The sequence below is a fragment of the Taudactylus pleione genome, unplaced genomic scaffold (assembly GCF_031769625.1).
Source record: "Taudactylus pleione unplaced genomic scaffold, aTauple2 ptg000005l, whole genome shotgun sequence".
Classification (NCBI taxonomy): domain Eukaryota; kingdom Metazoa; phylum Chordata; class Amphibia; order Anura; family Myobatrachidae; genus Taudactylus; species Taudactylus pleione.
The window spans coordinates 8136188-8148295 of record NW_028284408.1 but is presented as its reverse complement, the minus strand read 5'-3'; positions in this window follow the sequence as shown (position 1 = coordinate 8148295).

The window sequence follows — 12108 nt, the reverse complement described above, 5'->3', positions numbered from 1 at the left end:
AGGGAAAGAGCAGAATATGGCAGGGTGAGAGATAGGGGAAGATGTATCTGGCAACAGGAGATTTCATCTTGTATAGTATAATGTGTGTCTTCAAAATAAGTGGACTATACCACCATGCTACAACTTTCCTAGTTGTGGAAAGTTTAAACAAAGAAATTAATCTGAATCTCCTTGCATAATGGAGTGAAAAAGGTTTCAAACAACTGGAAAAGAATATTCACCCACTGTTATTGTAAGCAGATGATAAAATTGTAAGAACTTTCAATCACCAAAAATTACCAAAAGGAGAATCTCTGAAGAATGGCATATAGTTTGTTCAAAGAATAAGGTTAGCCTTTACCTATTGCCTATAATTTGTGCACACCATTATGTTTTTATATTTTTATTTTATTTACTGTCTGTAGTCAAATAATGTGGCTCTATTTATGCAGAAAGCTCCTTATATAACCTAAAAAGAAGTATGTTATACCCACAGGAATCTAATCTAGAAATTAAACCTGTCAGCAGTCATACATTAACATCAAGCAGAATATGAAAAAGACTTGCATTCACTGAATCAAACCTTTCCTTTACTAGTCAGGCAGCTGAGCTCCATAGGTCTCTTGAACATGGATTGCTGATGGTGGATTATCATTGTGATAAGTATCATAATCTCATAAACACTGTGATTATTTATTATTTTGTATATATATAGCTTTGTCGGCTTTAACACTCTATAAGATGGGGCATGTGGGAGCCTCATAAACTGTCACATATTTTGTATGAATTTATACACCCCATAGGTAATCAAACACATCTTCCATATAAGAAATAAGCTATGAGGGTGGTTCAATAAGTAAAGTAACAAAAACTCTCATACACAGGCTTGTCTATAATAAATATATTTAATAAAACAATAAGAATTTTCACACAAATATAAAACTAAAAAAATCATTAAAGGGTCTATTTAGTAAAAACATGTGGAAGCCTCTCCCTAATTTTTGACTTTTTTTGCATATTTAGTTAGTCCATATTATATGAAAACTCCAGCTAGGACGAACCATATGATTAAGGCTTGTTCCAGCGAGGAGAAAACTGTGCTGCAGTTGACTTTTTTGCCATGTTTTGCGAATGTAACAAGTGTGTAGCTGGTACATGCAGTGAGCGGGTCATCTGTAGCTGACACATGTGCAGAGTGAGTCTCAATCGAGAAAGCAAGAAGAGACATGCTGTTTTTCCAGTGCCTGGAAACATAATGTCATCCAGAGATGGTGTTATGTCTTTGAGAAAAGCATCACTTCTCTCAGCTACTGTATATAAATAGCTTTTTCTGTGCAGCCCCAATTGAAACCTTTGGTGGATGCAGGTATGTGCACAAGGAAATGAAAGGGCAGTGATTTCTCTGCACTTTTCTCTATACTACAGTTAATATAGAGGAAATACATTTATCTATATTTTAGGCTTGATAAAGCCCTGGTCAAAAACGTTTTGTGAGCCCACCCATCAGGGTTAATTCTGTGTGGACAAAGGACCCGCACACCACAAAATCCTGGGCATAGGAAGGACATATATCAGGTACTTTCATTTTATGATTTCAGCTGTCCTCTCATCAGTTGTGCATCTACCAGGCTACCCTGCACTGCACAGCACTGGGGGTTTGAAGGTGTTTCAATACTGACAGTAGAAACAGCTTCTTCTCTATATTTTCTCTGTGCCACTAATAAGTACTCTCATCTCTCATTCAAGGCTTTGCTTGACGGGAGAACGCAGATGCTCATTTGGGTAAGTACACAGGCTCTAATGTCCTGAATTATTATATTCATACATGAGTATCATTAGTTTACTTGTTTCCTCCTTACCAAGGAATAAGGGATGCCTCAGCTTATTACCAAGTTTGTTTTAATTATTGGATATTATTAATGTTTGTGGTGCTAATATTCTAATCTATGTGATCCACACCTTCACTTTTTTCTTATCTTCACTAACATTTTGTCTTTTCAAAGCATACCTTGTTTACTATAGTGGTACCGCTGCTTTATACCGCAAACACATGACTTGCTATATTTCCTAACAATTGTGAAAGTTTTTAGAAATGGATATGAGAAATGGATATGTTGTCCATAGCAACCAATCAGATTATTATTATTATTATTATTATTATTATTATTATTATTATTATTATTATTATCCTTTATTTATATGGCACCACAAGTGTTCTGCAGCACCTTACATAGTACATAGAACTAGTAGGTGAACAAGAAACAAGTAACTTACAGTACATTACAGTGCAGGACAAGGACACAATTTATATAGATTGCTGCAATAGCGATTAAAGCACTCTCAATAAGCAGCTGGGAGTTGGCAGTCATGTGTTAGGTGAACTAATGGGGAGTAAAGAGTAGAAGAAAATGTAAAGAGAAGCACATGAGGGAAGAGGTCCCAGATTGTGAGACCTTACATTCTAAAGGGTTGGGGCAGATAGACAGGCGTGACACAGAAAGGGAAGATAGGGAGGAAAGAGCATGAGGTGGGTTAGGATGAGTCCTGGAAGGCCTCGATGAAGTAGTGGGTCTTGAGAGCCCGTTTGAAGATTTGTAGAGAGGTGGAGAGTCTGATGGGGAGAGGGAGAGCATTCCAAAGGTAGGGAGCAGCACGGGCAAAATCTTGGATGCAGGAGTGGGAGGAAGTAATCAGTTGGTAAGAGAGGTGGTATGCATTTGTTGAGTGAAGTGGACGTGCAGGAGTGTGAAGGGAGAGAAGGTGAGAAATGTATGTTGCAGCAGATTTGGTGAGGGCTTTGTATGTGAGTGTAAGAGTGTAAGAACCTTGAATTGACTTCTAAAGGTGAAGGGGAGGCAGTGTAGGGATTGAAAGAGTGGAGAAGCAGATGTAGAATGTCTGCAGAGGAAGATGAGCTGAGCAGCAGCATTGAGAACCCATTGTAGTGGAGAGAGGTGAGGTACTGGGAGGCCAGCTAGGAGAAGGTTACAGTAGTCCAATCTGGAGATGAACAGTGAGTGGATGAGGGTTTAGTGGCATCCTGGGTAAGGAAAGGTCTAATCCTGGAGATATTTTTTAGGTGGAAATGGCAGGGCTGCAAGAGGTGCTGAATGTGTGGTTTAAAGGAGAGGGAGGAGTCTAGTATAACTCCAAGACAGTGCAATTTTGGGCTAGAGGAGATAGTTGTGCCATCAATAGATAATGAAATTGTGGGAAGTGATGTAGTGGAAGAGGGTGGGAAGATTATCAGCTCAGTCTTAGACATGTAACGTTTAAGAAAGTGCTGGGACATCCATGAACAGACAGCAGAGAGACAGTTGGAGATACGGGTAATAAGCGAGTGGGAGAGCTCAGGGGTGGAAAGGTAAATTTGAGTGTCATCAGCATAGAGATGATATTGGAGTTCAAAGGAGTTAATGAGTTCACCTAAAGAGGATGTATATTAGGGAGAAAAGGGGAGGTCCAAGAAGAGAACCTTGGGGAACTCCTACTGTTAGTGGAAGTGGGGGGGAGGAGGAGTCATGAGAGGACACAGTGAAGGAAAGATCAGAGAGGTAGGAGAAAAGCCAGGAGAGGGCAGTGTCATGTAAACTAAGAGAGTAAAGGATTTGCAGGAGGAGAGGGTGGTCTACAGTGTCAAATGCAGCAGAGAGGTCAAGGAGAATAAGCAGAGAGTAGTGGCCCTTGGATTTGGCAGCAAGGAGGTCATTGCTGACTTTCGTGAGGGTAGTTTCAGTGGAGTGGAGAGAACGGAAGCCAGATTGAAATGAGTCAAGGAGGGAGTGGGAGGAAAGAAAGGTGGTAAGGCAGTTGTAGACAATACGCTCAAGAAGTTTGGAAGCAAAAGGGAGAAGAGAGATGGGTCGATAGTTGGAAAGTATGTTAGGATCAAGGGTAGGTTTTTTTAAGAATGGGGGAGACAAGGGCATGTTTGAATGCAGAAGGGACAGTGCCAGATGATAGGGAGAGATTAAAGAGGTGAGCCAGATGGGTCCAAACAGAAGGAGACAGATAGAAGAGGAGACGGGAAGGGATAGGATCAAGAGGGGAGGTGGAAGGAGGGGAGGACCGGATGAGGGCCAAGACTTCCTCTCCATAAGCAGGGGAGAAGGATGTCAGATTTAGTGAGACAGAAAAGGAGGGGTGGTCAGGGGAAGGAGGGGGAGGAGTGCTGAGGGTCTGATGGGATATGATGTCCTCATGTATGGAGTAAATTTTTGTTGTAAAGTAGGTAGCAAAGTCAAGGGCAGAGAGCAAGGAGGGGAGGCGAGGAGGGGAAGGGCAGAGGAGGGAGTTGAAAGTGGCAAAGAGACGCCTGTGGTTTGAGGACTGGGAGGAGATGAGATTCTTGAAATATGTTTGTTTGGAGAGAGACAGGGCAGAACTGTAGGAAGAGAGAATAAATTTGAAATGGAGGAAGTCAGCCTTAGAGCATGATTTTCTCCACTGATGCTCGGCAATTGTTGAACACTCTTGCAGGTATCTGGTGCATTTGGAATGCCAGGGTTGTGGTGTGGATCTGCGAGGGTGAGTAGTTATTGCCAGAGCAACAGAGTCAAGAGCAGAAGTAAGGGAGGAATTGTACAGTGAAGTAGCTTGTTCAGGACAGGAGAGAGAAAGGATAGGGGAGAGAAGAGAGTCCAGCAGGGAGGAAAAAGCAACAGTGTCAATAGCCTCAATATTACGCTTAGTAATGGAAGCCTTAGGAGGTAAAGGAGTGGAAAGAGAGAGGGATTGGTTAAAAGAGAGAAGGTGATGGTCAGAGAGGGGGAATGGGGAATTGGAGTAATCAGAAATATCACAACGGTGAGTAAAGACCAGGTCAAGTGAGTGCCCACTCACATGTTCGGGTGATGAGGTCCATTGGGCAAGACCAAATGAAGAGGTGAGGGTAAGGAGATTAGCTGCAGAGGATTCTGTGGAAATGTCAACAGGAATATTAAAATCACCTAGGATAATGGAGGGAAGATCTGAGGAGAGATAGTGTGTCAGGACTGCGACTATTTCTGTACATAAATATAGATTACTTTTTCCAAAGTTCCTTTGTGGTCATTGGAGGAGCTATCCTTCTTGCTGGCATTCTTCACATACAGGGAATAGAGAGTTAAAGAGATCATCTGTTTCCAAGGTGTTGTCAGGTTGTGGGATTCCTAAATTGCTTATTATTTCAAACCTGAATCCATTTGGGTCACATGTTCTGAACTTCCTATGGATCACAGACCTCTAGTATAAAGCATGTTACTAACTTTGTCTCAGTGTCTGTGCAACATTACTTTCAGGTCTTTCTTTGACTCCTGCCAGATCCATGCTGTGCCTGTGGGTTGCTGTGGACTTTGCTAAATCTCTGCTCATGTTCCAGCTTAATTTCTGATGCCAGTTACCAGCTGCAGTACAAAGCTCAGAAAAGCCATTGCCTAAGTATTGCTTTCTGCTCCACTGCTGTGGTTTCACCTTTTGCTGCACTAATTACTTTGCTTGTTGCCTCTCACTCCTGTGGACATCTAACCCATCTTCATTACAGTTGTCAACTGCACCGTTACAGTTATCATCACCGCATCACGGGGCTCAAACCCATTCTGGATTCTAGTTACACTGCAGGGCTCAACCCTGTTCTGGAACCACACCGCTTCATAGGGCTCAACCCTGCTTCAAACTTCATTGCATCGCGTGGCTCGACACCGCTCCGGATTCTAGTTACACCGCAGGAATCAACCCTGTTCCAGAACCACACCACTTCACAGGGCTCAACCCTGCTCCGATCTCATCGCAGGACTCAACCCTGCTCTGACCTCATCACATCACAGGGCTCAACCCTGCTCTGACTTCACTGCATTACAGGGCTCAACCCTCATTCAACCTTACAGCATCACAGGGTTCAACTCTGCTCCATCTTTCACCATATCACAGGGCTCACTTTGCTCCGGATCTCCATCACTACAGGGTTCCACCCAGGTGAAGCTCCTCTATACTGTCCTGAGGTGTTAGCCTCATACTGGACTTGTGGAGTAAGTGGAGTAATGAGAGAGGAGGAAAGAGTAGGTAGAGAGAGGAGGGGGAGAAAGGAAGGAGGAGGTGGAATAGATAAGGGGGAAAGGATAAAGGTGGAAGCATGGGGTAGAACAGAGGATTAGGAAGAGACTGAGTGAAGGAGGGAGTTGACAAAAACCTTGTCATGGTGTTTATAAGTAAACAAGAGGAATGCAATTTGGAAATGTAAATGAGATATGAATGCAAGAGATTTGTAGAAATGCAATAGAAAGAACAGTGATGGTAAACATGTATGCAAATTAACAAATTTGTTATAGGGAGGATTAAAAGTGGGGATATAATGTGTGCAGAATTTAAAAAACAATGCAGATTGTAATCAGATAGAGGATGTGAGGCTAGGCAGGAGAGCAGAGATAAACGCCTGTTTCAAAGTGGAAAGATGTAAACTGACATGGGAACAAGTACGTTAAGCATTGAGATGTATGCGAGAATCAGAAGGCCAGCATTATTAATAGCAGTAGAAGTGTTCTTGCTGTGACTGTACAGGGAGTCCAGTTGTAGCCTGAATCTTTTTAGGCCATTGAGGTTTGTTGCTTGATGGAACTCTTTCTCCTTCTGTTTTTCCTTGGTTTAACGCAGGTCTAATGCTTTTTTTGTACTTAAAAAACACTACACTTTGAAAAACTGCACCACCCAGCCAAGGTGACACCGTGCCCAGCTTGCACTCAAATAAGCCAACCTGACATAGCTGGGTGGTTGTGACATGGGTTTTACCTAAGCTGCCACCACAAAGAGTATTAAAATAGCGCTGTTACATTCGCCAGACACTTAAATCTCACTTAAACTCACAGTTATTACACAAATATAGCATGGGCCTCTTCAGGCATGTGAATTCATTAGAGCACAGAGATAATGCTGATGAAGTTTAAGATTTATTGAGAAATATCTCCAAGGTTAAATTACAGGAAAAATAGGTAAATAAACAAGACATACAAATATAAGTAAATGCACAAAATGATTACAGATAAAAGGATAGAGTATCAGAATCCTAAGGTATCTTACGCTGAGAACTTAGAGAATCTGTGTGGAGGGAGACCACCATAGACTGACATGGGGGGCACTCCTTAGCTCTCAGCTACTCCTTAGAAGATTCTACTTAACATTTAACTAGCACCCTCTAGAAGATAATAGCTGGAATCTAATTGGTTGCTATGGGCAACATCTCCACATCTAAAAACTCTGACTTTAGGAAATATACCCCTCAGTTTGACATAGTGTCTTATCATGTATACATTCAGACTATACTATCACAGGTACTATGTAGTTAATTGTTTCAATTACTTGCATGTAGAATATGTTGTCATATGCATTATGTGATTACTTGTTTCAATTGCATGCATTTTCAAGACGCTTCTTATTTTTGTATATGTATTTTTAGCTTGTTTGTGTCTATAATCTTAGGTTTATATTTTAAGGAATAAATAATAACACAGTAGTTATATTTTACATTGCTGAAAAGTGTGCCCCATCAGAAAGTTCTGTTTCTTTTCTCTTTTTTTTCCTTACATATACAGTATCTATTTTACACCAGGGAGCACCCGAATTTCCATTTGATATGATCCACAAGTCACAAGAAATTTATGTATAAATAATTAGATAATAACAATTATACATTTGCAGGATCTTTTGTGAATCAAACCCACCCCTTACCCTATTTCCCTATATACTGTATTTGATCCTCATCTTTCTTTTCAGACGTTAGATCTTTTCCAGTGAGCATTGTATTTTTTGTCTACTTCCTGTATTTTATCTGTTGCATGTCTATTTGGCCATCCCAGGTGTCTAAATGAGGCAATGAATTAAATAAAAGGCAAAAGTGTTAGAGGTAAAAGTTAATGTACAGTATAAAAGTTTAAATTTCATTCTTATAAACATGGAATGAAGCAATATGTATATCTGAAGAGTACAATATATTTATATTATTTATGGGTGGGAATAGTGTGGAAGGTATCTATAGAAAGTATGAAGCATGTTTAAATAATGTGAGGTTGTAGTCAGTGTAAGTGATAGTGATATCATTGGGTAGGAGTACAATGTAAAGGATCTGTGGTAGCAATTGTTATTTGTGCAAAGTAATATTGTTGAATTGATGGCAAATGTGTGTAAGAAAATAGTGGGGAAAATAAAGCTGAGGAATACACCAGTAGACATAGAATATCTTATAAGAATTTGAATTGTGCATGCTCAGAGAGCAAATGCACATAAAATGCAAAACACTAAAGTACAGGTGTGTCCTCATGCACCTATTAATTCTGTGTGACTCTCCAGCATAGGTAGTGATTCCTGGACTTGCACACTTTTCCATAATGTAGCATTCTATTCACATCTTAGCTGCATACAAAGTCATTGTAGTGTACTAGGCATTTAGGATTACTATTAATATCACAAAGGAATTGACATAAAATAGCAGATTAGGCATAACAATATGATGCAAAGCATGACACACTTTTATATTGGACATTTGCCTTTTTACAAAGGGTTATCATCTGAATCACACACAGCGGCTGCATGGAAAGCAAGTGTCAATAGTACGGTGTATATTTTGTGATAAAGTCTGTGGTGAGATGAATTGTATCTCATTGCGTGACTTCCGGCTGTGATCTCCACGGCGTGTGAGACCAGGTGTGAGTTATATATCACTACTTAAGGGGTAAGTTCACTGTGTATGTCGATTTTACTGTCTGTATTGGCTTGACAAATGGGGTTATACACCGAAATGTTGCTGTCTTTAATACATGTGTTTATACTCATTGGAGTCTCCGAGTGCCGATTGTTTGTTTGGGATTTATGCAGTGTTTTATCGGAGCACCAGAGCACATACTTATTTATTCCTTCTGGATTGGAGTGCCAACAAAACAATCTCTAGTTATTGTAGTGGTGCACTTCCGTTGTGAGGTACCCACATTTTGTGCTGTTTACATTTTTGTTTATGGATCAACATTGACAGTGATTCTATATACATTTGGTGCAACAGCCTTTCATTTATTTTACATCATGCAAGGAACATCATCCATTCATGAATCAGCTGGTTGCAGGGGTGTTATTACCCCAATTGGTGAAACTTTCAGCTATTCTGAAGCTGAAATTGAAAATATTTTATTCAAAGACATAGTTACCATTCAGGATAAGGAAATAAATGGAGAACATTTATACAATCAATTGTTTAAATTGAAATGTAGAGACATTGACTTTATATTACATGGAGTTACTTTATCTGAATATTACAGAGAAAAAAACATCCCCCGGGGATTCAGGGTGAAAAACACCCCTACTATTGGCCGCCATAATCCAGATTTTGTGCAAAAATGGATCGCCATTTTAAATAAATGTGCATTAGACTTTATGGTTCTTGTGGTTGAGGAAACGGGCAATGAGCTTAGAACAACCAAAGCAAAAATCAAAGATTTAGAAAAATCTCATAATAAAACTCTTGAGGATTATCCTAATTGCAATTGGCTACAAAAATTAGAACAACAGTGTGATCAGTACTAGAGAGATTTATTGAAATTTAAAAACAGCAAAAAACTGGCTGTGGATGCCGACTACGAGGACAATAGGGTCTATAGGTGGCTTATGGGTAATAACAGATCTGGACAAGGAAATTACTTTAGAGAATGTCGTAGACCATGGCAATCTAATAAATCACGTAAAACGGAACAACCCGTATATAGTCACAGTGATAGTGACTTTTTGCTTACAGATTCAGATGAGAACATCAGAACACAGTCAGTCCCTTTAGATCAATCAACTTTGTCAAAGGAGATTACTACAAGCGCAAGGCCACCCGCAAGTGCGGGCAAGGGCAGAGGTGGAAGAAAAACAACCAAAAAAAACCATAATTTTTAATTTGTCAGATAGAGCCCTGAGTGAGATGGAAATTAGTGTATTACAGAAAGGCTTATCATTCGTGCCCACAAATTTCCACGATGAGTTTCAATGGAAAAAAGATCTACATGCCTTTTCACGTAAATTACGTCTAATAGAGTTTTTCCAAAATAAACAACAAGTAACTTCTACTGAACCAGTTAATAGATTTCTTACTAACAGATCTCACTCAACGTTTGATCCTGTTTCAAATAACTCTTCTTTAAGAACTTTCAGTAGACTATTAGATGAATCAGTAACCCGATTTCAAGAGGCTCCAGCTAAAATTCTCATGAATCTATCTAAAAATGAACGGTTAGCTTTGGGAAATCTGATGGCATATGAAGATATAATTATATGACCCGCCGATAAAGGCAGGGCTACTTTCGTGCAAAACCTCACCGATTACAGTGCAGAAATCCAACGTCAGTTGGTGGAACCTGGGATATGTACTAAACTTTCCAAAAATCCAACCATGGAATATCAAGATGAACTTTTGATTATCTTGTCTAGAGCAAAAGATGAAAAGCTAATTTCTGAAAAATTATTTAAAGCACTATATTGTGAATATCCTATTGTTACTATTCTGTATACACTACCTAAACTCCATAATGATGCCACTAGACCACCTGGGAGACCTATTGTCTCTGCAAGAGATTCTTTGGATCAACCTATTGCCCAGTTGTTGGACCAGATTTTGCAACCGCTCCTGCCACTTGAAGAGTCCTTTTTGAAAGACACGACAAATTTTTTTAAATTATTGATTGATATTTACAAGGTTCCTGACAATACGCTACTCTGCTGCCTGGACGTGTGTAGTCTCTACACTTCAATAACTCATAATGATGGACTGATTGCTATGAGAGAGTTCTTATTACAATATTTGCCAACTAGTAGCTTTGATCATGAATTATTTCTTACTCTATTAGAACTGACATTATCTAGAAATTTCTTTTTGTATGCTCGAGAATTCTATATCCAGAATCATGGTTGTGCTCAGGGTTCTGCATGTGCTCCATCCTATGCAAACATATATATGTTTCATCAAGAAAAAAGAATGTTTCTTTGTAACACTAATGCACAACCTTACATTTTCCTTTACCGACGATACATCGATGATGTTTTCATGTTGTGGACAGGAGGGGTGGATCGACTTGTAAAATTGATTGATGATATTAATAGTATGAATACAACCATCAAGTTTAAATATGAATTTAGTTGTGAGGAGATTCATTTCCTTGATGTTAATATCAAAATTAAAGATGGAAACATCATTACAGATGTTTTTCATAAAGATACTGACAGGAATACCTTCCTGCTTTCTACAAGTCACCACCGGTCAGCCCTTAAGAGAGGCCTTCCGCTATCTCAAATGATGCGATTAGCACGTATCACCAGTAATAGACATGTTCTTCCAGGAATTTTGGATGATTTGATCAACAAGTTTCTAGCCAGGGGTTAAGGGGTTATTACAAAAGCATATTGCTGAAACAAAAGGCTAAAGTATATCCATAAAAGATATCCAGAAAGGATTTATTGAAACCGAAGGCTAAGGATTCCACAAAAATTCTACCCTGGACAAGTGAATTTATGGTGGCAAGTCCCATTATCCACAGAGCCACTAAAGCCTTGTGGCCAAACATCTCTTCAGACAAGGATTTACCAGGATTGAAAGAGATTAGACCTGTCACAGCCTTTAAATGTGGAAAAACCTCAGAGATATCCTTGTACGCACAGACATCACGGATATGAATATTCCACGAATATGTATACTAAATCAGCAGGCTGTTATAAATGTCATAATTGTGTTACGAGCTCATATCTCATCAGTGGTAAAAATTTTAAACATCCACACAGAGACATCATCTATGAGATCCGACATGTATTGACATGCACCACTACATATGTGGTGTATGTGATTATATGTCCATGTAATTTGTATTATGTTGGACAGACAATTCGTAAATTTCAAGAAAGGATTGCTCTCCATCGCTCGGTGATCAAAACAATACTTTCTGGCAAAGAATGTGAACAGCCAGTGGCTCGACACTTTAAAGAGGCCAATCACACATTGGCATCACTTAGGTATATAATCATCGATCATGTGCCGGTACCCAGGAGAGGTGGAGATAGAGCTAAAAGAAACCCAGTGGATCTTTAGATTAGATACAATTTTCGCCTAAAGGACTGAATGATAAGAATAATTGGAATGCTTTA